We start from the raw sequence: 27,501 nt of genomic DNA, 5'->3' as shown, positions 1-27,501 counted from the left end.
TTACCTGCTACACCACAGTGACAGCCCCCGGAATTTTTCTTACTGGGGCCAGCAGAGTTCATGTTGGGATATGAACCTGGAGCTTCCTCAGGTAACTTCCCCAACGTGTGATTCCCCAGGAGCTGATCTGAACGATGGATTCCGTCCTACAGCAGCAGCATGTGGAACGAATCTGGCCAGCATTCAAGTGCCTGCGTTGAATATGGTTAAGATCTTGGACCCAGCATTGGACTGCCTGGGTTTATATTTCTGGCTTTACCAATTCTGATTTTTAAGCTTAGTCACCACTTTTTTTTTTTTTAAGATTTTTTATTTATTTATTTGACAGAGTTACAGACAATGAGAGGAAGAGACAGAGAGAAGGGTCTTCCTACTGTTGGTTCACCGCCCCCCCCCAAATGGCCGCTATGGCTGGAGCTACACTGATCCAAAGCCAGGAGCCAGGTGTTTCTTCCTGGTCTCCCATGTGGGTGCAGGGCCCAAGCACTTGGGCCATCCTCCACTGCCCTCCCAGGCCACAGCAGAGAGCTGGACTGGAAGAGGAGCAACTGGGACTAGAACCCAGTGCCCATATGGGATTCTGGTGCCACAGGCGGAGGATTAGCCAAGTGAGCCACGACGCTGGCCCACCGCTTCTTTTTTTTTTCTTTTTTTTTTTTTTTTAAGATTTATTTTATTTATTTGAAAGACAGGGTTACAGAGTGAGGTAGAGACACAGAGAGAGGTCTTCTACCTTCTGGTTCACTCCCCAGATGGCCGCAATGGCCAGAGCTGCATCATCCAAAGCCAGGAGCTTCTTCTGGGTCTCCCACGTGGGTACAGGTGCCCAAGGACTTGGACCATCCTCCACTGCTTTCCCAGGCCATAGCAGAGAGCTGGACCAGAAGAGGAGCAGCCAGGACTAGAACCGGCGCCCATATGGGATGCCAGTACTTCAGGCCAGGGCTTTAACCTGCTGCACCACAGCGCCAGCTCCTAGTTACCACTTCTTCTTCTTCTCCTTCTCCTTCTCCTTCTCCTTCTTTTTGACAGGCAGAGTGGACAGTGAAGAGAGACAGAGAGAAAGGTCTTCCTTTGCCGTTGGTTCACCCTCCAGTGGCCGCCACGGCCAGCGCGCTATGGCCAGCGCACTGCGCTGATCCGATGGCAGGAGGCAGGTACTTCTCCTGGTCTCCCATGGGGTGCAGGGCCCAAGCACTTGGGCCATCCTCCACTGCACTCCCTGGCCACAGCAGAGAGCTGGCCTGGAAGAGGGGCAACCGGGACAGAATCCGGCGCCCCGATCGGGACTAGAACCCAGTGTGCCAGCGCCGCAAGGTGGAGGATTAGCCTATTGAGCCGCAGCGCCGGCCCACCACTTCTTAAAAGTCAGTTTCTTCGGCCGACGTCACGACTCATTAGGCTAATCCTCCACCTGCAGCGCCGGCACCCCGGGTTCTAGTCCCAGCTGGGGCGCCAGATTCTGTCCTGGTTGCTCCTCTTCCAGTCCAGCTCTCTGCTGTGGCCCAAGTCCTTAAGCCTTGCACGTGCATGGGAGACCAGGAAGAAGCACCTAGCTCCTGGCTTTGGATTGTTGCAGCATGCTAGCCATAGCGTCCATTTTTTTGGGGGGGTGGTGAACCAACGGAAGGAATACCTTTCTCTCTGTCTCTCTCTCTCATGGTCTAACTCTGCCTGTCCAAAAAAAAAAAAAAAAAAAAAGTCAGTTTCTTCACCTGTTATAAAGATGCCAGACTGAAGCTGCCCAGTCTTGAACTGTGAACCTCAATTGGGAAACTGAAATAAACCTATTCCTTCCCAAGAAGCTCCTCGCAGGTAATGTAATGAACTCCTCACAGTTCATGTAATGAAAGACTTACTAATACACCTGGTATTATAAAGTTTGCTTATGGCAAGACGGAGATTGAATCCCCAGTCTTTTGACCCCAAATCTGAAACTCTTTGGGCCAGCATGAGTGCATACTAAAACGTTAAAGGGAGTCCATTTGGGGCTAGCAAAGTTTTCATCATTTTCCCTTAAGACCTATGTTGCAGTCTTGTCACATCTATCTCCTGTGAGATATCTGCCTTCTGCTCTCCAGCCCTGGGATACCATGACCCCCTTCTGACTCACTCTTATAGCTAACTTCTCTTGGACCTTCCTAATCCTTATCTCATTGTAAAAGTGGTCTACTCCATGTCTCATTCCGCAGGCAGACTGGATTTAAGCTAAAGGTTGCATAGATTATTCTTCCTAGGTATCATGTGGCATTTTGAAAAGGACCTTCTGAGCCTTAACACAAGGAAGGAAGGGGCCAATCTGAGGCACCCGCCACTCTTTACATGATGGTGTAGGATTCATACGTAGTAGGCAGTGAGGCAAATACCTCAGAGAGCAACACCCTTTATGAGCATTTTCTTTCAACTCTAGTTGGGGGAAATGTGGTGGAAATGATAACATCTGCCACTAGATGGCAGACTAGTCAAACTTTGGAATGTTTGCCAGTAATTGAGAAGACTCCGGAATTTTCTTTTCCTACTCTCAGTAATCCTCCTTCTTTGGACAAGACAAGTGGGACCAGGGTCGCCAGAAATAGGAATAAGCCAGGCAGCACCATTGCTCCTGATCAGAGCGGGTCCCCCCTTTGTCTTCTCTAGCCTACCAGGTTTGCCCCAGGGGTGCAAGCAGATAGCATACTCACACAATTACTAGGTCAATAAATATTCAGCATCTTCACCATCAGTTTTTTCATTATTTTTTAACCATCAATTTTAATCATTGTATTTTATTGTATCACACTTAGCAGACATCTTTTCTTTTAAATATTTACTTATTTATTTGAAACAGTTACAGAGAGAGAGGGAGAGACAGAGTCTTCCATCTGCTGGCTCACTCCCCAGATAGATGTAACAGCCAGGGCTGGGCCATACTGAAGCCAGGAGCCAGTAGCTTCTTCCAGGTCTCCCACATGGGAAGTAGGGACCCAAGCACATGGGCCATTTTCTGCTGCTCCCCAGACCATTAGCAGGGAGCTGGATTGGAAATGGAGCAGCTTGGCCAGCGCCGCGGCTCAATAGGCTAATTCTCCGCCTGCAGCGCTGGTACTCCGGGTTCTAGTCCTGGTCAGGGCACCGGATTCTGTCCCAGTTGCACCGGCTGCAGTGTGCTGGCCGCGGCGGCCATTGGGGGGTGAACCAATGGAAAAGGAAGACCTTTCTCTCTGTCTCTCTCTCCCTGTCCTCTCTGCCTGTCAAAAAAAAAAAAAAAAAAAAAGGAAATGGAGCAGCTGAGATACGAATTGGCACTCTTACGGGATGCCAGCATTGCAGGTGGTAGCTTTTACCCTCTATGCCACCATGCTGGCCCCAGAAGACATCTTAAATCTACTCATTTGATACCTGTTGACAAACTTTTCATTAATTTCCTGAGTCTTTTTCTTTTTACCACTATAAGGATTGCAGAGTAAATTGCTCATATTTGCTTCTATCCAAGGTATCCTCTCTCTGTTAATTTAGTCCTATTTCATCTCCCTTAATCTAATAGTCATCCATACTTTTCCTTTTGTCATATTTTCTCTGTCTGCTATACCATGTCTTTAGCAAACAGGTTATGGTACTATAGCTCCCATCTTTTAAAATAATTTCTGTAATGTCATTCCACCCTGAGCTTCAACACATCTCGCTTTCTCTCCTGCTTCTCTCCAACCTTCTCCCTTCAAGTTTCATCCATATTCCTCCATGGGCAGTCCTCACAGTTGCCAGTGGGCTGGCTCTGTGTTGTCAAGCCTATTGCTGGCCTGTCCTCCCACCCATCTGGTTCTGTGAGCAGCATTTGACACAGATCATTCTCTGCTTTCTTGAAATCTTCCCTTGCCTTCTCAGACACCACTCTCTGGTTTCTCCGGTTTTGTTGGTTACTGCTCTTCAGTCCCTTTAGCTTGTTTCTTCCCATCTTCCCAACCTCCAGATTTTGAAGTATCCCAGGGTTCAATCAGCACACTTCTTTTCTCTATCTATGTTAATTCCTTAGGTCATCCTGTCCAATCTCAGGGATCAACACCATCCGCATACTTCAGCCAAGGCTTCTCCCTAAACTCTGGACTCACAACCCAACTGCTTCCTTGACATCTCTACTTAGATAGCTAGTAGAAATCTCAAAGTTGATCAGCTGAAAGCCCCCTTGCTTTCTCTGACCTCACTGTATCCACTTCTCCTCCTAGGGCTTCCCCATCTCAATAAACACCATACTTCTCAGCCACAGATCTCAGAGTCACCCTTGACTTCTTCTTTTTCATACAACTCGTGTCGCTCTGCCTGAAAGTCCAGATGGCTCTATCTTCAAATCATCTGAAAAACAACCACTTCCAAACACCGCCATGGTCCCCTCTCTAGCAAATCTAACTTAAATAATTACCATGGCTTCCAAGTCACCTGCCTGCCTGCCTTCCTTCCTTCTGCCTGTTTCAAGACTGTTCATTACCTGTAGCTAGGGAATGTTTACAAATGCAAGTTAAAGCCCATCACTGCTCTGCTCAAAACTTTCCAATTCTGCCTGTCTCATTGGCAGTCAAATTCACTGGCATTACCAAAGCTGGTGATGCCCTGCATCGTCTCCAAGAACCACCTCGCTTCTCCCCAACTTCTCCTCTCCCTCCATGCACATACACCAGGCTCACCTTCTACCACTTTAGCCCTCCCTCACTCTGCTCCAGGTTCACTGGCCTCCTTACTGGGTCTTAGTCACATCAGCAGGCTCTACCTCTGCACCTGCTCTTGGCTTGGAGTCATCTTTCACAAGTCTCTATGCCCTGTTTCTCTACTTTCTTCAAGTCTCTGGTCACATGTGTCCCCAAGAGAGACACCTTTCCTAATCATCTGGCAGAGGCACCACATCCAATTTTGTATCGCCTTAACTCTATCTTTATTTTCTTGATCACCAGGATATACATAATGAAAAAACACTTGACTTCCCTGACTATAAGCTATGCTTCTTGAAGGCAGAGATTTTTTTTTGTTGTTGTTTATTTCATTCTCTTTGACTACAAGTTAGTTAGCCCTAAATCCTAATTTAAGGCCTTGCACATATAAGGATTCAGTAAGTATCTGTTGAATAAATGAATGAGTATTCATCTTCTAGTGCAATTATCTCCTTACGATAGATTCTTAAGAGTGGGATTACTGACTCCAAGGGTAAGAATATTAAAGACATAGTTGATATCTTTGTCCAATTTATATTCCCATCAACAGAATACATGAGAGTGGGGCTGGAGTTGTGGTGTGGTGCATTAAGCCACTGTCTGCAGTACCGGCATCCCACATCAGAGCACCAGTTCAAGTCCCAGCTGCTCTGCTTCCTATCCGCTCCCGGCTAATGTGCCTGGGAAAGCAAGGGAAGATGGTGAAAGTACTTGGGGTCCTACCATCCATGTGGGAGACCTGGATGTAGTTTCAGGCTCCTGGTTTCAGCATGGCCCAGCCTGGCATTTGGAGAGTGAACCGATGAATGGCAGATCTCTCTCTAACTCCTTCTCTCTCCCCCAGCTCCCTCTCTTTCTGTAACTCTGTTTTTTTTTTTTTTTTTTTTTTTTTTTTTTTTTTTTTTTGGCAGAGTTAGACAGTGAGAGAGAGAGAGAGAGACAGAGAGAAAGGTCTTCCTTCCGTTGGTTCACCCCCCAAATGGTTGCTATGGCTGGTGCGCTGCGCTGATCCGAAGCCAGGAACCAGGTGCTTCTTCCTGGTCTCCAGTGCGGGTGCAGGGAATTAAGCACTTGGGCCATCCTCCACTGCCTTCCCAGGCCACAGCAGAGAGCTGGACAGGAAGAGGAGTAACCGGGACTAGAACCTGGCGCCCATATGGGATGCCAGCGCTGCAGGCAGAGGATTAACCAAGTGAGCCACAGCACCAGCCCCAACTCAGCTTTTCAGATAAATAAAATAAATATTTTTTTGAAAGGCAGAGTTACAGAGAGGCAGAGAAAGAGAAAGGGAGGAGAGAGAGAAAGAAAGAGAGAGAGAGAGAGCTTCCATCCACTGGCTCACTCCCCACATGGCTGCAACAGTCGGAGTTGTGCCAATTTGAAGCCAGGAGCCAGGAGCCTCCTCCAGGTCTCACACATGGGTGCAGAGACCCAAGGACATGGGCCATCCTCCATTGCTTTCCCAGGCCACAACAGAGAGCTGGATTGGAAGTAGAACAGCCAGGACTCCAACAGACGCCTGTATGGAATGCCAGCACTGCAGGCGGTGCTTTACCCACCATACCACAGCACCAGCCCCTATAATAAATCTTTAAAAAGAAAGAAGAATGCATGACAGGGCCATGCCCCAACACTTGCCAAAAGGAATTTTTAAAATGCTTTTGATATTCAGTAATATGAATATTTAATTTCTGTTGACATTTTGGGATTATTTGCATTTTTAAAAAGATTTATTTATTTAATTGAAAGTCAGAGTTAACACAGAGAGAGAAGGAGAGGCAGAGAGAGAGAGAGATCTTCCATCCACTGGTTCACTCCCCAATTGCCTGCAACAGCCAGAGCTGCGCCAATCCGAAGTCAGAAGCCAGGAGCTTCTTCCTGGTCTCCCAAACCAGTGCAGGGGCCCAAGGACTTGGGCCATCCACTGCTTTCCCAGGCCATAGCAAAGAGCTGGATCAGAAGTGGAGCAGCCAGGACTCGAACCCATATGGGATGCCAGCACTGCAGGCAGTGGCTTTACCAGCTACACCACAGTGCCGGCCCCACAGGTTTTTTATATATATTTATATATAAATATATAAAAAATATATAAAAGGTTTTTATATATATAAAATATATAAAAGTTTTTATATATTATATATAATACATATATATTATATATATTTATCAACCATTTGTATATCAGTTGTTTGTGTGAATTCCAGCCTTTTTTTTTTTTTTTTTTTGACAGGCAGAGTCACACAGTGTGAGAGAGAGAAACACAGAGAAAGGTCTTCCTTTTCCGTTGGTTCACCCCGCAATGGCCACTGCAGCCACTGCACCACGCTGATCCTGATCCGATGGCAGGAGCCAGGTACTTATCCTGGTCTCCCACGGGGTGCAGGGCCCAAGCACTTGGGCCATCCTCCACTGCACTCCCTGGCCACAGCAGAGAGCTGGCCTGGAAGAGGGGCAACCGGGACAGAATCCGGCGCCCCAACCGGGACTAGAACCCAGTGTGCCGGCACCGCAGGCGGAGGATCAGCCTAGTGAGCCGCGGCGCCGGCCTTGTGTGAATTCCTAGATTGTATTTTTGTGCATTTTTCTATTACGATTATTTATATCATTTCTATTTATTCTAATTCTATTATTATTTATCTTATTGACTGTTCTCTCTCTGCCTCTGCCTCTCTGTAACTCTGCCTTTCAAATAAATAAATAAGCCTTATAAAAAAGTTTGTTTAAATTGCCATTTTTTTTCAGTTCATGATTTGTCTTTCAAACTTGTTTTTAATGTTTGCAAAAAAGAAGTTTAAAATTCTTATGCAAATTTATTCATTTTTCCCTTGTGTCTTTAAAAATTTCTCTGATAAGAATATATTTATGTAATGAATATTTGAATGCTGAGCCTGCTCAGGCTTTCTTGGTAATGTTTATTAAGCATATTCTTTTCTTGTAGATAAGGGTCTCTCTAAAGTCTTCTTACATGAGTTCAGGTAGAAGGAGATGGTATAACGTTACCTGGCCTAGGAAATGTATCGTTCCATGAATCTAGGGAGTAGGAATGGTAAACTGAAGAAAAATGCTGTGAAACCAATTACCTGGGGAGTTCATGGAAGGGTGAGCAACAGGGTTTGCTAAACCTCTATGCATAAAGCAGGTCCCAGAGGGAGACCATTCTGTAGCTTCTAGAAGCTGCTTACTCACATTGTTTTGCTCCAAGCTGAATACAACTACACAGTTCTGGAGAAGTAGAAAGGCTTATACAGACACCTTTGTCAGTTTGCAGAGCCATATATATATATATATATGTATATATATATATATATGTTGAATAGCTACAGTATTTCCCTTCCCTTCTCAGAGCAGTATGGGCTGACATGATATTACAAAGTACTACTATACTTTTGCACAGATAAGGCTGGTGTCTTCCTGTCTACGCTCAGCCTTATATGCATCAGGCACTAAATGTAATCTTGGGTTAAAAACAACGTTCTTTGGTGGACCCAATACAAATAAGATGAGTTATGGTGATGCTTCTTACCCTTTATGCCACAGATGGGTAAGGTGTATTGAGATATTTATTCTTCCCTGGCCCTGGTAGTCTGAATCCCCAGTGCTTACTCCTCAAGTACTTTTTGTGGACTGGCCACATGGCCATCTTCTGAGCTTGTCAGAAATAGAGAATCTCGGGCCTTGTATCCAAATCTGCATTTTCACAAGATGCCCAGGTCATTGCCCACTTAAGTCTCAGAAGCTGTGCCTGACAATTGACCCTGATCTTGAACAACCTTATAGTTTTATTCTACTTCAATGTACAACTTATGTTATTTTTCATTTGTTTTTTGGTCATTAAGACATCGGACATTGGAGAGAACCACTTTTTTTTTTAAGATTTATTTATTTATTTGAAAAGGATAGTTACAGAAAGAGGAAAGACAGATCTTCCATCAGCTAGTTCACCACCACCACCACCCCACCCCGCCCCGATGGCTGCAGGCCAAAGTCAGGAGCTTCATCCTGGTCTCCCACAAGGGTTCAGGGGCCCAAGTACTTGAGCTATCTTCTGTTGCTTTCCCAGGCACATCAGCAGGGAACTGGATTGGTAATGGTATTGCCAGGATTCAAACTGGCACCTATATGGGATGCTGGTATCTTACGCATGGCTTAACGTGCTGTGCCACAACACGGACACTGAAGCATCGATAATTATAATCACATCCAGAAAGAGTGTCAAATAGGGTTGCTGCTATTATTTGTTAATGGTTCTGGTTCCTATACATGTTTGAACACTAGTTATCACAGGATTTTGTTGGTTTTGTATCCATCTTTAATTGTTCATGTATAAGTATAATACCTGGAGTTTTCAGAGAGTTCATGGAAAATGTGTATAAAGAAAAAACTATGCATGGCTTTGGAAAATTTTTTGCATCCAAATAAAAATCAGACTAACTTGTTGAAAATGCCTCAACAGGATCAGGTATGAGGTGCTAAAAAGGATTAAAAATAAATTTGAAAAGAGTTCCTACCAGAGTAACACGAAGTCTACTAAAAGTGAAATAAGATCTAACATCAAATTTATGATGAAGCTTGGGTGAAAGAATAGTGGAATCACTGATTATTTACAAAAGGTTTTGGAGGATAATACCCCAACCAAATTAGCAGTTTTTGAATGGGTGATTCATTTTAAGGAGGGACAAGATGATGTTGAAGATGAAGGCTGCACAAGCAGACCATCAACATCAATTGGAAGGAAAAAATTCATCTTGTTCATGCCCTAATTGAAGAGGACTGAGGAGTAACACTGCAGACACCTCAATTGGCTCAGCTTACGGACCAATTTTTCTGACAGAAAAACTAAAGTCAAGCGAACTTTCTGCTCCAGGGGTGCCAAAGCTGGTGTACTCAGCCCAGCTGCAGGCAAGAGCAGAGCTTCCACAGGACATTTTAGACAAGTGGGCTCAGATCCTGGACCACTTCTTCAAAGAACCAGAACAGGAGACAAAACCCGGTCCCATGCCATCTGGAAGACAAAGCATAATCAGAGCCATGGCTACCCAGGGGCAGAACTGGTCCAGTCAATGCAAAAGCTCGTTGGTCAGCAGTTTTTTGGGGATGATTGAGGCATTTTGTTTATTGGCTTTCTGCAGAGCCAAAGAATGATAACATCTTCTTATTATGACAGTGCTTTGAGAAATGCAGCCGAAGCCGTAGCAGAAAAGCACTCAGGAAAGCCGCGCCGGAGTCTTTCTCCACCACGACAGTGCTCCTGCTTATTCCCCTCAGCAAACAAGGGCAACTGTAGGAGAATTTCTATTAGAAATCATTAGATATCCACCTTCCAGTCATCATTTGGTCTCTAATGACTATGTTTTGTTTCCTAATCTGAAAAAATTCTTTAAAGGGCACCCATTTTTCTTCAGTGAATAATGTGAGAAAGACCATATTGACATGGTGGAATTGCCAGGGCCCTTAGTTCTTTAGAGATGGACTAAATGGATGACATCATCTCTTACAGAAGTGTCTTGAACTTCAGAGAGCTTATGTTGAGAAATAAGGATTTTTTTTTATCTTTTAATTCCATTTCCCATGAACGTTTTAAAGTTCCCTTGTGCAAGGTTGTTCCTTACGATCAACAAGACTGTGAAAGTCTAAAGAACAAGCATTATTTTATCTTTTAATTGTTCTCTGTAAATTTTTACAGATTTATTTATTTAAAAGGCAGAGTTACAGAGAGAGAATGATCTTCTGTCTGTTGGTTTACTCCCCAAATGGCTTCAACAACCAGGGCTGGGCCAGGTCAAAGCCAGGAGCCAGGAACTGCTTCTGGGTCTCCATGTGGGAATAGGAACCCAAGCACTTGGGCCATCTTCCACTGCTTTCCCAGGCCATTAGCAGGGAGCTGGATTGGAAGTGGAGCAGCCAGGACTCAAAGCAGTGCCCATATGGGATGCTGGTGCTGCAGGCCGTGGATTTAACCCTCTACCCTACAGCTCTAGCCCCTTTAATTTTTTTTAACACCATAACACCATAAAGCAATATCTTTAAAATCTTGCATAGAAATCACCATAGGGATTGACTTATTAAAATGCAGACTTTGGGGGTCAGTGCTGTGGCCTAGCGAGTAAAGCTGCTGCCTGCAGTGCTGGCATCCCATATGGGTGCCAGTTCGAGTCCCAGCTGCTCCACTTCTGATCCAGCTCCCTGCTAATGTGCCTGGGAAAGTAGTGGAAGATGGTCCAAGTCCTTGGGCCCCTGCACCCACGTCGGAGACCGAGAAGAAGCTCCTGGCTCCCGGCTTCGGATCTGCCCAGCTTCAGCCTTTGAGGCCATTTGGGAAGTGAACCAGCAGATGGAAGATTGGAAGATCTGTCTGTCCTCTCTCTATCTCCCTGTCTCTCTCTGTATCTCTGCCTTTCAAGTAAATAAATAAATCTTCAAAAAATGCAGATTTGTATTCAGAAATCTGAGACTGAATTTCAAGCCAGTGATGCTGGCATTGGTGGTCCATGGACTGCAGTCTGAGTAGCAAGATTTAGAGTGTTCATTTCACTCCTACGATGTGTTTGTGAGACAAGTGGCCTATATTTTATCCCCATTTCACAGATAAGTCATCTGAGGAACAAAGAGTTAATGCATCATCCCCACAGCTCACAGCTACTAGGTGATAGAGTTGGAGCCCTGTGGTGTTTGCTTGTGTAACCCCATCTTACTGTGTATGGTAAAGGATAGAGGAGCAGTTAGAACTGGTCCTAGAATTGTTAGAGGATCCAGAGCAGTATATGGTCCAAAATTTTCTCTCCCTTTTGATGCCTTGACCCAGGCAGTGCACTTCACACTGGCATGGTGGTAAGACCTGAATATTAGTGGGACATTTGAATACTATCTCAGTGGCTACCAAATACATTTTGCCCAAGAAACGTATTACTGTAGATCCACTGGCTCTCCAATCTGGACACTTGTAGCACTTCAAAATTATAGATCTCTGGACCCCACCAAAATGATTCCCTATCAGACTTTTCAGAAATGGGAGTCTAGGCATCTGCATGTTTCAAAGCACCACGTGTGATTCTAGTGAATAATGAGGGTTAAAAAAAATCACTGTGCACTCTTTTCCACTATCATTCAGCTAAATAATGAAGGGCTAGCAATGATTAAGAACTTACTGTATGCCTAGAAATTGCTCTGAGTGTGGCTGGAAGAGCATTGGCTTTACTGAGGAGCTTGCTAGACAAAGCCAGAACCCCAGTCCCCAATTCACATCCACTGAGTCAGAATTTGCATGTTAATAAGATCCCCAGGTGCTTGCTCTGCACTAGAAGTTGGAGAAGCGCTGCTTCATATGCATAATCTCATTTCATTTTGTCTTGCCAAGCAGCTAAGAGTTTTTTCAGATATATGGGTGTTGAGGTTCAGGGAAGTTAAGGAACTCCTAAAATTACATAGCAAGCAAGAATCCAAACTCAGTTCTGACTCTAGAACCCATGTTCTAAGCAAGTATACCAGTGATTCTCACAATTTAGTGTGTGGAAGATTTACCTGATGGGTGTTAAAAATATTAGCTTCCCCCCTAATATTCCGATCCAACCCATCTGGGACAGAGCCCTGAAATCGGCCTTTGAGGCAGGTGGCCACAGAACACAATTTGCAAAGCACTGCACCCTTAATTAATGGTTACCAAATGTGTTTCTGGGGAGAGAACGACCCTGTACTTCCAAAGCAATTCAAAATGAGGGCTTGGCTAATACTAAGAAAGATTTTCCACCCAGGCTGCAGACAGATTCCTCCTAGAAACCTCTGGATCCAATCCCAAGCTTTGGGTCAAAGCACAGAGGCGGCTCACTCTGGCTGAACAGATGCCTCAAAGGAAGGGGTTGGTTGAATAATGACCAGGTAAGAAGATCGGGGATCTGTTTGAGAACAAACCCAAAATCTTGTTATTTTTCATTTTCTACAAAATGGAATGTGGGCAGCTATGTTTGTTACCTTTTAAAATTTTTATTGTGATTTCATGTATAATTTAAGTCATTGAATGGCTGTAACTCCTGCTAATAAATTGTGTACACCCTTAACACAATAAAAATCAGCCAGCACAGCAGAATCGGTCTGTGCATTGCTGAACCCCTCAGGGCATAGCAGAGTTAAAGAACAATGAACAGTAACTAGCCACAGAGGCGTAAGATCTCTCCTGTAGAATTTTTATCCTAACAGAATACATTTTTAAACACATTTGGTTTGAAAGAACACTCATCTTCTGAGGAGCTCAGGGTGCTACACACACGCACACAAGCATTCGCTTTTCCTTCCTTTGATGATTGCCACAAGTGAGTACAGGATCGACACGTGAACAGAAGAACAAAAGAGAAATAAGTGGAAAGAATAAGTAGTGGTGAATTATTTTGTATGACTCACGATTTCAAGTCCATTCATGCATTATTTTATTTAACAATGTGTATTGAACATTTACTGTATTCCAGGACATTTGGTAGATACTTAAATGGCAAATAATATTATATCATATCTCTATCCTCAAGGGCCACTGTCTCCTGGAGCAGGGATGCTGAGGGTAGGAGGGAAACATTGTACTATTTTAACACATTGGCATAAGGAAGGAAATGCTTTCCCCAATTACTCATCTATCTCCTTGGAATTTCTTTCTTATCAATAAGAAGACAATCCAAGGCTTGGTAAATGTGGTAACAGTGAATAGCCCCCACCTCTGGAGAGCTCCTTACTCAGTGTCAGCCCACCCTGCCCTCAATGGCAATCTCTGAATAGCAGTCCCAGACTTCTATTGAGGAGGTGAAGTCCCCAGAGGGTAAAAACATCCCCCAAGGTGACACTAGGGGAAAGTAATGCAATCAGAATCCACATTTGTCAGACTGGAAAGCAGTATTCTTTTGACTTCGCCACCTTATTTCCATGGTTAGGAAAGTGATAAAGAGAAGAAATGAAAATTCAGACTTGAAGAAAATTTGACATAAAAAGCAACACCTTTAATGATAGCTGCTGGGTTTTTAGAGATTCAATTTTATAGCATGGAATGGAGTTTGGTAAGTTACTAGATGGGTAGATAGCCTGTGTCAGTCAGATGAGTGACTTCCTTTTTTCTTTTTTCTTTAAAGATTTATTTATTTATTTGTAAGTCAGAGTTACACAGAGAGAGAAGGAGAGGCAGAGAGAGAGGTCTTCCATCCGATGGTTTGCTCCCCAATTGGCCACGATGGCTGGAGCTGTGCCGATCGAAGTCAGGAGCCAGGAGCCTCTTCCAGGCCTCCCAAGTGGGCACAGGGACCCAAGAACCTGGGCCATCTTCTACTGCTTTCCCAGGCCATGCCAGAAAGCTGGATTGGAAGTAGAGCAGCCAGGACTTGAACCAGCGCCCATGTGGGATGCCAGTACTGCAGGTAACGGCTTTACCTACTACACCGCAGCGCAGGTCCCAAGTGACTTCATTTTACAAGGTCTGAAAGAGTCCCATGTCCACTATGACCTTCTCATGTAGTAATGACTAGAACCCAAAGGGGACCCGGTATCAAGCAGGGTGTTAGATTCTGGAATAAGGATTTTGTCATGGCTTTTATCCAGAAAGACTGGTGAAATCAAGGGACAGAGAACATTACATGCCACTACCCACTTACTGAAATCGTCAGAGAGTACATTGTTTTGCCCTGGTTGATGGTGTTCTCTACCCCTTCTGAAGATCATGGCATGTTGGGACAGGATTCAAATCAAGTAGTCTGTCTGAAGTTATACAACTGATAAGAGTCCAAGGATGTATGAATCCATTATGCTACATAACAAATGAGTCTCTGAAATCTCAATTAAATAAAATAGTCTTAGTTCTCACTCTTATTTACAATATGGACCAGTTGCAACTCCATTCCACATCTCCATGCTGGGACTGGCTGATGAAGTAGCCTTCTCCGGGATCCTTTCTTGCCACTGAGACAGGGGAAGAAGAGAGATGGCAACCCATGCCCTGCTTCTTAGTGGCACTACTGCCTTCTTTACATTGGCCACATGAGCCCATGGCTATACTGGAGTTGGACCAGGCAGGCTTTTATCATCCTCTCACAGAGAGGAGAATCTGAGTGTTTGGAAATGAGCCAATCCAATCTACTGCATTGAGTTAAGATTCCTGAGGACCACATGTGGAATCTCAATTCAGGAACTGAATACAATGCCTGAGAGTACGGCCACCAGAACTGGAGGAGCCTAGGAATTCAGAGCAAGGGTGGATCCAGGGTGATTGCAGGGACACTCTGAGCTGTTTGTGTTCAAGGATCAGTGAGTGGCTGCAACACGGATGAGCTCGCTGACTTCAAGGTTCATGAAGGTGTAGGCTTGGGGCACAGAACTCCTTAGCGTCCGTCGATGTACTCTGAACTTTGCATTTGCTTAGATCTGTGCTGTCTGCTCGCTGTCCTGTCTTCAGCTCTCCAGACACTGAAACCCAGGCAGCATGTTGCACCATTGAAGTGTTCTGGCACATTTCCCATTTTTTAGGACCTTGAATGCTTTTTTCTTCAAATAAGTATCTTCTATTGGACAAAAGCCTTTTAGCCTGCTTTAAAGAATTTTGATAAAAATTGGTACAATTAAAAGAGATTTGCAGAGAGCTACTTGTCTGGGATAAGTGATTTACAAAGAGTGATGGTCAATGTACATTAGCTTTGTTAATTTTTCCATTACCTGAGTAATATTAAGCTAAACTCTGTTACAAACAGGAAAAAAAAATCAATCAGCACAAACAGGGACTTGGATCATGCAAACATAGCTTGCATTTCTTCCCCTTTTATATTTTAAGTATAACATGACTTTGGAGGCTTAGCGCTGTGGCATAGCAGGTAAAGCCGCTGCCTGCAGTGCTGGCATCCCATATGGATGCTGGTTCTAGTCAGCGGCTCCACTTCTGATCCAGCTCTCTGCTGTGGCCTGGGAAAGCAGTGGAAGATGGCCCAAGTCCTTGGGCTCCTGAACACACATGGGAGACCCAGAAGCAGCTCCTGGCTCCTGGCTTTGGATTTGTCAGCTCTGGCTGTCACCACCAACTGGGGAGTGAACCAGCACATGGAAGATCTCTCTCTCTCTCTCTCTGCCTCTCCTTCTCTCTCTGTGCAACTCTGACTTTCAAATAAATAAATAATTTTTTTTTAAAATTGTACATGAGGAATTGTGGATGGACTAATCCAGGCTCAAGCATAAATGACTGGTAACCAACCAGTTAATCTGTTACCTCTCCTAGGGAAAGCTCAAAGGCTCTGAACACAGTAATGACAAGGGGTCACTACTGAATAAATAATGACAATGTTTATCATCCTGCTTTTATCAGTATACATGGTATACGGTTATTGAAATATCACACTGTACTCCATAAACATGCTCAATTGAGCAGTTTTAGAAGTAGCTTCCCAGGGACAAAGCATTGGCTAAGGAAATACTGCCGTAACTGTGGAGTATGAGGCAATGCAGCTGGACAGTAGGGAAGCCATTTTGTTAGGAGGCCTTCCCCCACTTATTCCTGGTGTCTTCGAAACATCCTTAGCCTGACCCAGCGCAAGCAGCCCAGCAGCTGACGACTTCTGCACAGATGCCACTTTCAGCATGCCAGCGGGCATCTAGGTCTCAGGGGGTTGTGCCTGCGTGGCCAGACAAAGCTAGAAGTTATATAGCACCTGTTATAATTTACCACCAGCCTTTGTGATTTCCCAAGCACGTTCACATGGAAAAGCCCAAACTCAAAAAGCCTGTGATGCAGTCTGAGCAGGTCCACGAGCCCCCATTCTATGGATGTAGAAACAGGTCCGGAAAGGTGAAGGGACTTATCTAAGGTCACAAAACCCACTGCAATACTCCCTCTTCATGTGGTGCTGCTCCTTCAGGCTCTGGCACAGCCTGGATCAAGTCAGGCAAAAATGCCAGATGGTAGAGCCCTGTCATCAGAGTCCCTGCTGTCCGGCCCCACCTAGGACAGGGCTATGGTGTCTGGCTGCAGGGAAACATCCCTATATTGGTATTCTGCATCTGTGTGTGTATTGATTTCTTTCTCAGAGGGTACCATCTGCCTTCTGTCTAATTATGTTACTAATCTTCATCCCAGCCCTTTGAGGAATGCATCCCTGTGCTACAAAGGTATAGGTTTCCAGGGTTACCAGAAATCCGCAGATTGAAGCCTTTCTCTGGCTTCCTTGAAAGGGCCGTGATCAGTGGAAATCTTACTTTTCGTCATCGTCAGTTTCTGGACACAGTTTCTCTCACAGCTCTGCTTTTCCTTTGGTTTGCAGTTAATCTGTTAAGACTAATCTCTGAGAAAATGCTTTGTGCAGAAGATGCAAAAGAAATGATAGAGGCTGTGTCCTCGGTGACGGTTTGAAAAATAACAGCCGACGTGAGGGCCCAGGTGGTGAGGCAGGAAGTGTTCTGCTCTCAGAATCAGTAGATCTGGGGCCAGGCGGCAACTGTGTGGTCCTGACTTGGTCACGGCATTGCTGCCTGCCTGGGTCTCAGTCACCACATCTGTGTATGCGAGGGGGCACAGTCACTGCTGAATAGCTTTGGGAGGCTTTGATGAGATGACTTTGCCAGACAGGACTTCTCAAACGTGAACGTGCCTGGGAGTCACCTGCGGGAGTCACAGGTTATAATGCAGACTTTGAATCAGCAAGCCTGGGCTGGGGCCTGAGGTTTTCATTTCTCTCCAACTCATAAATGATCTAGCCAAGGTTGAGAACGAATGACTGAAGAGGTGTTGGAATGACGGGTGGCGACAGCGTGTGACAGAGCATCAGGGCACAGAAGGCAGTGGGGAGCCATAGCAGCATTTTGAAAACCTCATGGATTCATCTTTCTTGGTATTTATGACCTACCTCAAAGTAGGATTTAAATACAACATTCATGGTGGTTTTTCCTCTCCTTATTACATAAGTAATGAATGGTATTTGTAGACAGAAGGCTAACTCACATCTCAATACTTTTCTTGGCTGACATTCAGGCTGATTTACAGTGCCAGGGGCTAAAGGTTTGAAAATATCCCAGTATCTTACTGCACAGGCAGCTAAATTAAATCTGATACCCAAGACCTGCATGATTAGAATAATGAACTACTTCAATCCACCTGAAAGACGGGCCAGCGGGGGAGTATTGTAGAAGCCAGAGGAAGCCCAATCTGGGAAATAGAAACTGTATTGCAAAAATAAGAGGTCTCAGCAACTATTTACATTTCAGATAAATTGCTGTTCGGGATGGTGAGAAACTTGCTGTTTCAATTTGCCTTGAAGTTTGATGGATTCTTGAGCCAGAGAAATGTCTTCTCTTTTCCCATTTGGAGAAAGAATGCAAAGTCATTTTACAGTCAATGTCACGTCCTTTTATCCACCCACGTCCAGACCCTCCAGTCCACCCCCAGGTCCCATATAGTCTTGCAAAGGTTGTAGACCAATTATGCAGCTAACCTGAGACAATGTCATCTTCAGAGCTAAAACTGCACAGTGCTTTATGATTTAAAAACCACTTTCACTCACATTATCTTTTTTGATCCTTGTGACTATCCTTTAAGCCAAATAACATTATCTCTATTTTCAATTTTGGAGAATTTATGTGGTGTGTCTAAGGTCATAGTATAAGTGGCAAAGCTGGAAGGCAAATCCATCTTTTGAGCACTTATTGTTTTTCTCCATAATGATATATGCGTCCTTGTTTTAGAATAGTATATTTTTTATCTTGGACTTACATTAGAAGCTTTTTTGAAAAAATACTAATCCCCAGGTCCTAGCCTGGATCAATTAAATCAGCATATTTGAGGTAGAACCATTATCCATTTGCTTTGTTTCCCTCCATGGTTTTGGTTTGTTTTTTGTCTGTTGTTTTTGTTTTTGTTTGTATTGTTGTTGTTGTTTTTTGGATTGCTAAGGCTGACTGCCAGAGGTGAGAAATTCTTCTCTGAAAGAAGTTTTTGGGACTGCCAGAGAAGTCACTTTTTCTTCAAAAGGAGGATACTGTGTATCTAGTCCCAGAGTTTGTGTGATCCTTGACACCCAGCTCAAGCACCCAGCTGGTGACAGGAGAGGAACCACAGTTACAGAGCCCCTGCAGTGGGTCAGGTGCCTTGCTGGCCTACACTTCAGTTACGTTGGTATTGCCACCTCATAACTAACGAAGATGCAAAGTTAAGTGTTTCATTCAAAATTCCAGCCATTTGGAAGGCTCAGGGCTAGAATTTGAGCTTGTATCTGCCAATGCCAAAACCCAAGTGTATTCCACCATGCCAATGGCTCTAAACACCGACCAAGAATCTGATGACCTGGGCTGGAGGAAAGCCCAGACACTGGCTCGTGTCAAAAGCCTCTTGGGTGATCCTAATGTGTAGTCAAAGTGAGAGTCACTACCCATCCCATTCTGTTTTTGTAAAAGTGCTTATGACGTATTTGTTGAATGTGAAGGGTACTGGGCGAGGCCTTAGTGTATATGTATATGTGGACATACATACAGGCATGCACACCACCCTACACACGTCTCTCCCCACTCTTCCATCTCAAATTGGAAGGAATAAAGACTTTCATTTCACAGGAATACTTTTTGGAATAGGAAATCCAGTCACTTGGATTCACATGTCAAGCCTGCCCTGCAGGCAGACAAGAGAAGGACTATTGCCTACAGGCCTGGGATATTTAAAGGAAAAAAATGTTGACCTCTTATTGTTGTTTCCACAATGACAGAGAGTGGTGTAGAGGGTATAGGACAAGCCATAGGATATTGAGTTGAGTCACAACTTTGGGTATCTTTACAGTTTTACCCAAGGTCAGTCTGCACCAGGAAGTAGCCGAGTCTGGGCAGGCAACTTTGGTCATTTAGACCAAACCGTATAGAGACTTGTGACTTGGAGATCATTAAGAGGTTAGAAAATGCCTAAAATCCCGGTGTGTCTGTTAGCTTTTTGTCACTGTCATAAATACCTGAGGGAAGTCACCTGTGAAGCAGGTTTATCTAGGCTTATGATTTTGGAGGTTCACAGTCTATGATCCAGCACCTGAGGAAGTTGGTGGATGGTGAAACACATGCAGGAGAAGGATCACAAGGTGACCCAGGGAGCAGAGAAAGAATAGCGAGGCCAAACTCAGCTCTTAGAACCATTCAGATTGGTTGGATCCAAAGTATTTTTTTTTGTGCCAAGTATTATGTGTTGCCTAAACAGCATGAGAATTGTCCCTTTATTTAAGCATTCTAGGTCTTTCAAGCCAACACTGCAGAAAAGGGCCCCCTAACCTCTGTTAATGACAATTGAGTTTGTTTTTTTTTTTTTTTTTTTTTTTTTTTTTTTTTTTTTTGATAGGCATAGTGGAAGTGAAGAGAGAGAGAGAGACAGAGAGAAAGGTCTTCCTTTGTCGCTGGTTTACTCCCCAGTGGCTGCTGCGGCTGGCGCACTGCGCCCATCCGAAGCCAGGAGCCAGGTGCTTCTCCTGGTCTCCCATGGGGTGCAGGGCCCAAGGACTTGGGCTATCCTCCACTGCACTCCCGGGCCACAGCAGAGAGCTGGCCTGGAAGAGGGGTAACCGGGACAGAATCTGGCGCCCCGACCAGGACTAGAACCTGGTGTGTCGGCACCACAGGCGGAGGATTACCCTATTGAGCCACAGTGACAATTGAGTTTAACCCATTGAGTATTAGCTGAAGGAATATTTAACCTGTAAGATCCACAACTGGAACAAAGCTGTCCTTTTCATTTGTTCATCAAACATGATCAGGGGCCAGTGCTGTGGCCTAGCAGGTAAAGCCACCGCCTGCAGTACTGGCATCCCATATTGGTGCCAGTTTGAGTCCCTGCTACTCCTCTTCCGATCCAGCTCTCCACTATGGCCTGGGAAAGCAGTAGAAGATGGCCTGAGTCCTTGTGCCCCTGCACCAGTGTTGGAGACTCAGAAGAGGTTCCTGGCTCCTGGCTTCGGATTGGCACGGCTCTGGCCATTGCAACCATTTGGAGAGTGAACCAGAGGTTGGGAGACCTCTCTCTCTCTCTCTCTCTCTCTCTCTCTGCATCTCCTTCTCTCTCTGTGTAACTCTGCCTTCCAAATAGATAAATAAATCTTAAAAAAAAAAAAAACTGAATCAAGCTGTGTATTAGATTGCTTTTGTTACTATAATGAAATACCTGAGTCAGGCTAACTTTATAAAGGAAAATTTCTTTTGCTTGATTTTGAGGGTTCAAAGGAGTGGCGCTGGCATCAGTTCAGCTCTAGTGAGAGCCCCCTTGGCTGTATCACAGCGTGGAGGGGAGCAGGTGGTGAGGAGAGGATCACATGGCTCAGCAGAGACTAGAGAACAAGCAGAGTCCCATATTCCTTCCAAGCACGTGCCCTAAGAACATTGCCCTAGGCTCCGCCACTTAAAGGCCCCACCCTTCCCACTGTCACACTGAGGACCAAGCTCTGACGACATGAACCTTTGGGGGACAAACAACTCCCAAACCACATTGAGCTGTTACCGTGTGTCAGACACTGGGCATGAAGGTAAGTCAGCAGTTGCCTGCATCTTAGAGGCTTCTAATCCAGGGGAGAGACCACAGCATTTCCTTACTGCTGCTCCACCCCCAGTCTTCTCACATCTGGTAGACAGATCAGGAGAAACAGAAAGAAGGCAGCTGACGTGCACTCTCCCCTTTGTTAGCTCCTCGCTGTCCCTTTCTCAGCAGACCTCAGCCATGCAAGGGATCAGACAAAAAAAAAAAAAAAAAAAAAACAAAAAAACAAACTTTCAAAATCTCCTGGAAATGTTCTGGAGTTCTTGAAGGTTGTGACACCACTTGCTGACTTCCTTTGGGGACTAATTCATTTTGTAATTAGAAAGGGGAAAAGATTCACTCTGATACGGTTGGCTCTGAGAGCCAGGGAGAACTTTTTCTGGCTTCCAAAGCTTACAAAGACTGGCTGGGTCATTGCACCCAGATAAGGCTAACACATCAGAGCAAGAGGAAATTCTGTTATTTTCTCATGGTTATAATTTAACTCACTTACCTGGAGCGTGAACACTAGGTCCAACAAAGCAAAGAGTAGGACTCCATCAAGTCAAAGGGAGAGTAAGGAAGTATTTGGGGCCTGAACGTTAGACACAACACCAGGTGGAAGTGAGTCAAAGACCTGTGAGACTGGGATATCAGTGGAGAGGAGCAGACAGAAGTCAGGTGTCTCAAAATCTAGAGAGAGGATAAGAATTAGGTGGATAATTGTAGTCAGAAAGAGGCTACAAATGAGGAGCCCAGGGAACCACAAATGACCAAGGGGCTATAACTGCCAGGGTCAGATAGAGACTGGGAGTCCCCAGGATGAAGAATCTTGGCTGGGCAGCTGTGTTGGCAGGAGTAATGTCAGCATATGGATGGGCCCTTGGCCATAGACAGGAGCTGAGAGGTGAGAAGGGAAGACAGCTGGGTAGGTTGGAAGACAGCGGAAGGCTGTTTCTACCCATCCAAGCAGAATAAGTTTTTCCTAACATATTCTTAACCTTACCCTTACTGCTGTGTGCAGCTTAACGTGCCGTGTGTTCTTCATATTCCACCTCCCCAGCAGCCTTAGTGCTGCCAGAAACGAGACCGCCAGCTTGCTCAGAGTGCAGTTGGCAAACAGCAGGTGCTGTTTGCTTTGCCTAACTCCTAATCCAGACTCTTGACCATCACCCCAGCCCCGCCCCTCCCTGCAGTTGCCATGTGGATGCTCAGATGCACAAAGATGGGCTCTCTGAAAATTATCCAGGTTCTTTTTGCTTCTGTTGTCTCTGACACGAGGGTCACAGTGGCTTACAAACCAGCGGTGTGATTTAGAGACCTTGCTTGTATGTCCTTCCAACATATCCTAATGAGACAATACTTCCTGAGAACTGCTGCAGGCCTGCACGCCTGAGTTTATGGTGTTAACCTCCATATAAGCACTGAAATATCAGTTACCATCAACCCAGCTGATTAAGGGAGCCTCCCACCCCCTGCACCCCATGCAGCTCTGCACTGCAGCTGCAGGGAGTCCACTCCCAGCTCTCTTCCTTGGATTTTTCCCCAAGGTTGACAGTCTTTTGTTTTTGTTTGTTTTTTGACAGGCAGAGTGGACAGTGAGAGAGACAGAGAGAAAGGTCTTCCTTTGCCGTTGGTTCACCCTCCAATGGCCGCCGTGGCCGGCGCTCTGCAGCCGGCGCACTGTGCTGATCCGAAGGCAGGAGCCAGGTGCTTCTCCTGGTCTCCCATGGGGTGCAGGGCCCAAGCACTTGGGCCATCCTCCACTGCCCTTCCGGGCCACAGCAGAGAGCTGGCCTGGAAGAGGGGCAACCGGGACAGAATCCGGCGCCCCGACCGGGACTAGAACCCGGTGTGTCGGCACCACAAGGTGGAGGATTAACCTATTGAGCTGCAGTGCCGGCCTGCTGACAGTCTTCTAATGAGGTATGGCATTTATTCCTTCACTGCCTCAAATGCTATGATACCATGCAAGCAGTGTTATTGGCTGCCCTGTCCATTGGCTTTTGTGAAGATAGAAAGTAGGAAAAATTGGGAGGCGAGGACAACACCATCAGGGGATATAGCTAGAGAGGAAAAAAAAGGAGATAGAAGGGTGAGGGAAAATAAGAACAATAATATGAATCTTCTTGACAGTTTGAGTTTTGCCTTATTCAGAAAGCTGTTTAAATCCTTTGACATTTTCCTTTAAAGCTAGTCCTCTGTTTAAAGTTAAAACAACATCTTTTCTGCCTGGGACACAAGCTGTAGGAAACTTAAAAAGATATAAAGATACCTATCTAAATCGTTTGGTGACTTCAGCTGTGTGTGTGTCCCTTTGCAGGGCTGTGGCAACAGCTTCTGAGTGTGAACACCAAAGACAGAGCTCTCTAGTTATTTTTTCCCAGTCCGTAGGCTCTGCTTGTACTTTGTGTTTCCCCTGTGGCATGGCTTATTGGGATGGCTGGGACAAGGATGGTAATTCAGCTATTTAATTTCAGGCCATTGAGTAGCCAGGGGATAAGGACTGGGAAATGATGAACTTTCTTATTTCTATGACTACTTCGTAAATTTTGAAGGAAAAAAAAATCTGCCATGGACTGGATCGTCCCTCTTCTACCCCTGTTCCCAAACACCTTGGTTAAAATCCCAACCTCCAAAGTGCTAATGTTGAGAGGTGGGACTTGGGGGAGGCAAGGAGTACTAGCTAAGATCATGAGGATAGAGCCCTCAGGAATAGGATGAATTCCCTTCTAAGAAGAGACACCAAGAGAACTTGCTGCTTGCTCTGCTGTCTGCCAAAGGAGCACACCTGTGAGAAGGCAGCAATATGCGAACCGGGAAGCCAGGCCTCACCTGACACCTGATCTGCTGGCGCCTGAAACCAGCATTTGACAGTCTCCAGTACTATGATAAATAAATAAATAAATTTTATTCCATTAAAATTTTAAACTTTTAATTAAATTTAAGGATGAACCTGGAATATGTATACCTTTTTAATGCATACAGTAAAATATTTCAACACATATATAGAGCATAAACCAATCAAACAAGGCAGTGAGGTGTTCTATCTCCTTATCTTCTTTTTCCTTTTTTGAAAAGATTTATTTGAAAGGCAGAGTTACAGAGAGAGAGAGAGAGAGCAACAGAGAAAGAGGGAATGACAGAGAGAGCTTCCATCTTCTGGTTCACTCCGCAGATGGCTGCAACAGCTAGGGTTGGGCCAGGTTGAAGCCAAGAGCCAGGAGCCTAGAGCTTCTTCTGGGTCTCCCACATGGGTGCAGTGGCCCAAGCACTTGGGCCATCATTTGCTCCTTTTCCAGGTACATTAGCAGTGAGCTAGATCAGAAGTGGAGCAGGTGGGACTTAAACTGGTGCTACAGGCAGTGGCTTTACCCACTATGCCACAATGCCGGCCCCTACTTCTTTTGTTTTGGTACCAATTTCCAACCTCCCTCCATCTCCCTCTTCCCACCCTTCCCAACCTACAGCAACCACCATTCTATGTTCAGATCAACTTTTTTTTTTTTTAGTTCCACATGTGAAACAAAGCATTCAGTATTTGCCTTTCTATGCCTGGCTTATTTTGTTCAACATAATGATTTCCATTTCCATTTGCTTTGCTGTAAATGTTAAGTTTCATTCTTTCTGATGGATGAATAATATTCTATTCATTCATGTTGCAATAAACATGGGAATACAAGTCTCTTTCATATGCTGATTTTATTTCCTTTGGTTATGCACCTAGGAGTGAGAAAGCTGGGTCATGTGGTAGGTCTATTTTTAGGTTTCTTTTTTTAAATATACTGTTTATTTTAAAAATTTGTCTAAAAGGTAGAGGGAGGAGAGAGATCTTTGATTTACTGGTTCACTCCCCAAATGCCTGCAAGAACTAAGTCTGGGTGAGCCTAAAGCCAGGAGCCTAGAACTCCATGCAGGTCTCCTAAGTGGGTGGCAAGGACCCAAGTACCTGACCCATCATGCGTTGCTTTCCAGGGTGCACAATAGCAGGAAGCTGGACTGGAAAGAGAGGCAGAAGTGGAACCCAGACATTCTGATATGGGATGTGGATAACCCACAAGTGGCGACTTAACTGCTAGGGCAGATGGCAGAGGAGTGACGTGGCAGCCCTTCCCTTCTTCACTGATTTTTTTCTTATTTTTATACCAAAAAAGACACTCTAGTCTCTCACCTGTCTTCCTTGGCTCTTGTGAAGATGGCTTAATGTGTGAAAAGCATTTTTTTCAGCCACCATCTTGGTCCCAATGTTTGCTGGTTTAGTCTCATAGTCAGTGGTCAATTATTATAGCAGCCCAAGCAGAGTAAGAGATGTCCCTTCCATCTCCTGTCCTCCTGATCATTCCTGACCTGGTTCAACCTTTGTGTCTCTGTCCCACTCAGGATGATGTCCATTCTGACCCTGAATGGCCTCCCATGGGAGGGAAGAGTCTTTTCTGTCTACTAAGCAGAGACCTTCCAGGTAGATCTTTCTCAAAAAAACAAACAAACAAACAAACAAACAAAAAATACCCAAACGCAAGGTTCTAGGAATAAGAGAAGCAAAATTCTCAATGGCGGAACCTACATTTGTCATGACTTTGATGTGTTTGTGTGCATGTGTGTGTGTTGGGGGAGGAGGAGTGCTTGGGTGTTCCTGATGGTTGTTTGATTCTAATTCTGCTTCCTCCATCTTCACTGACTTCCTTTCCATAGTTCCTTCCTTCAATCAAGAATGAAGGTGACATAAGGTGTGGACAGAAATTCCTTGTCCCATGAAAAACTCTCCAAAGAATGCATGGGTGAAAAGAGGTAAGAGAAGTAACACAGAGAGGAAGAAAGGGGGTATTGTGTTGGAATTAAGACGCACCTGCGTTTGAATTTCAGGGTTAGTGCCAGAACAGCCATATAATCACTTAACTTAGTTTCAGCTTTCACATCTGTAGACGGGAATTAATTAGGTTGTGTATTCAGAATATGCTATGGTTTGAATTGTCCCCCAAATTCATGTATTGGAAATTTAATCCCTTGGCAAGAGTATTGAGGGCGAGGGCTTTTAACTCTCTACTTAGCATAGGGTTAATCTTATGTGTATAAAGTTAATTGAAAATCTTAGTAAAAATAAGACTGCAAAAAAAGAAAAGCAAGGATAAAGAAAACGTTCAAAATATATTGGTGATGGTTTGCACAATCTGTGTATATGCTTGAAAACAATTATATACTTTAAATGGGTGCATTTTATGCTGAATGAACTAAATCTCAATACAACTGCTATTTTTTAAAACGTGATTGAGTTATGAAATCTCTGCCCACCTGAATGAATTAATGCTGTTTTTTTTTAATATTTATTTATTTTACTTGAAAGGCAGAGTTACAGAGAGAGAGTGAGAGGAAGAAACAAGAGAGATCTCCTATCTGCTGGCTCACTCCCCAAATGGCCACAACAGGCTGAAGCTAGGAGCCAGGAGCTTCATCTGGGCCTCCCACGTGGGTGCAGGGGCCTAAGTACTTGGGCCATCTTCTGCTGCTTTCCCAGGCACACTAGCTGAGAGTGGGATGCCTATATGGGATGCCTGCTTAACCCACTGTGCTACGGTGCTGGTCTCTGAATTAACACTGTTAATCATAGAAGTGGTTCTTGATAAAAACATTAGTTCAGTCCCACCCCTGACCCCCAGCCACTCTTGCCCTTTGTTTTTCCACAATGGGAGGACACAACTCCTTGACCTCAGACTTCCCAGCCTCCAGAACTATGAGAAATGAATTTCTTTTCTTTATAAATTATACCATCAAGGGTATTCTGTTATAGCAACAGAAGACTAAGAGCACTTCACAATGCTATCTATTTAGTAAAAGTTCAATAAAGGTAGGCAGTGTTAAGCACAGAATCCCTAGGGCCAGAGCACTGTAGGGGCTGCTGTATGAAAGTGCATAAGCAGGGACTTGGAAGCAGCAGGCAGCACATTAGTCCCACCTGCTCCCTACTCTTGCACCAATTCTTTGGGCAAACATAAGCAATGAACAGGTTGCCTCCATCTGAGAGGACTTCAGGGAGTTCTAGGAGAAAGGATAGATAAACAGTTTTCAAGTATTCCAGTTTTTTTAAAAAATCACACCTTAGATCTCAGCTTCAGCTAGATGATGCCCAAGGTCCATTAAAACCTAAGTTTTAAAAATACACAAGGTACAAAATCCAAAATGTGTGAAAGGATTTAAGCACAGTGCAGTGAAAAGTAAGTCATCCTCCCACCCTGTCCCATCTCCCCAGAGGAAACCCACAGTATATAACTAGGTTCCTCTACAGTGTGTTCTAAATGCAGAATGTGAAACCTCCTTCCAGAACATTCCATGCTCCTTTAAACCTTTAAAAAATAG

At 44.7% G+C, this 27,501-nt stretch overlaps 1 long non-coding RNA gene across 1 annotated transcript; it reads left to right on the top strand.

Moving 5' to 3' along the window:
* The first annotated feature begins 117 nt into the window (after positions 1 to 117).
* On the top strand, positions 118 to 26,623 carry LOC127492047 (uncharacterized). The gene is made up of 3 exons (XR_007921016.2): positions 118 to 239; positions 25,843 to 25,938; positions 26,492 to 26,623. It is a non-coding gene; the product is annotated as an uncharacterized lncRNA (long non-coding RNA).
* The last annotated feature ends 878 nt before the right edge of the window (positions 26,624 to 27,501 follow it).

The sequence above is a fragment of the Oryctolagus cuniculus genome, chromosome 1 (assembly GCF_964237555.1).
Source record: "Oryctolagus cuniculus chromosome 1, mOryCun1.1, whole genome shotgun sequence".
NCBI lineage: Eukaryota > Metazoa > Chordata > Mammalia > Lagomorpha > Leporidae > Oryctolagus > Oryctolagus cuniculus.
Note: the sequence above shows the minus strand (reverse complement) of the source record. Positions and strands in the feature narration are given on the sequence as shown.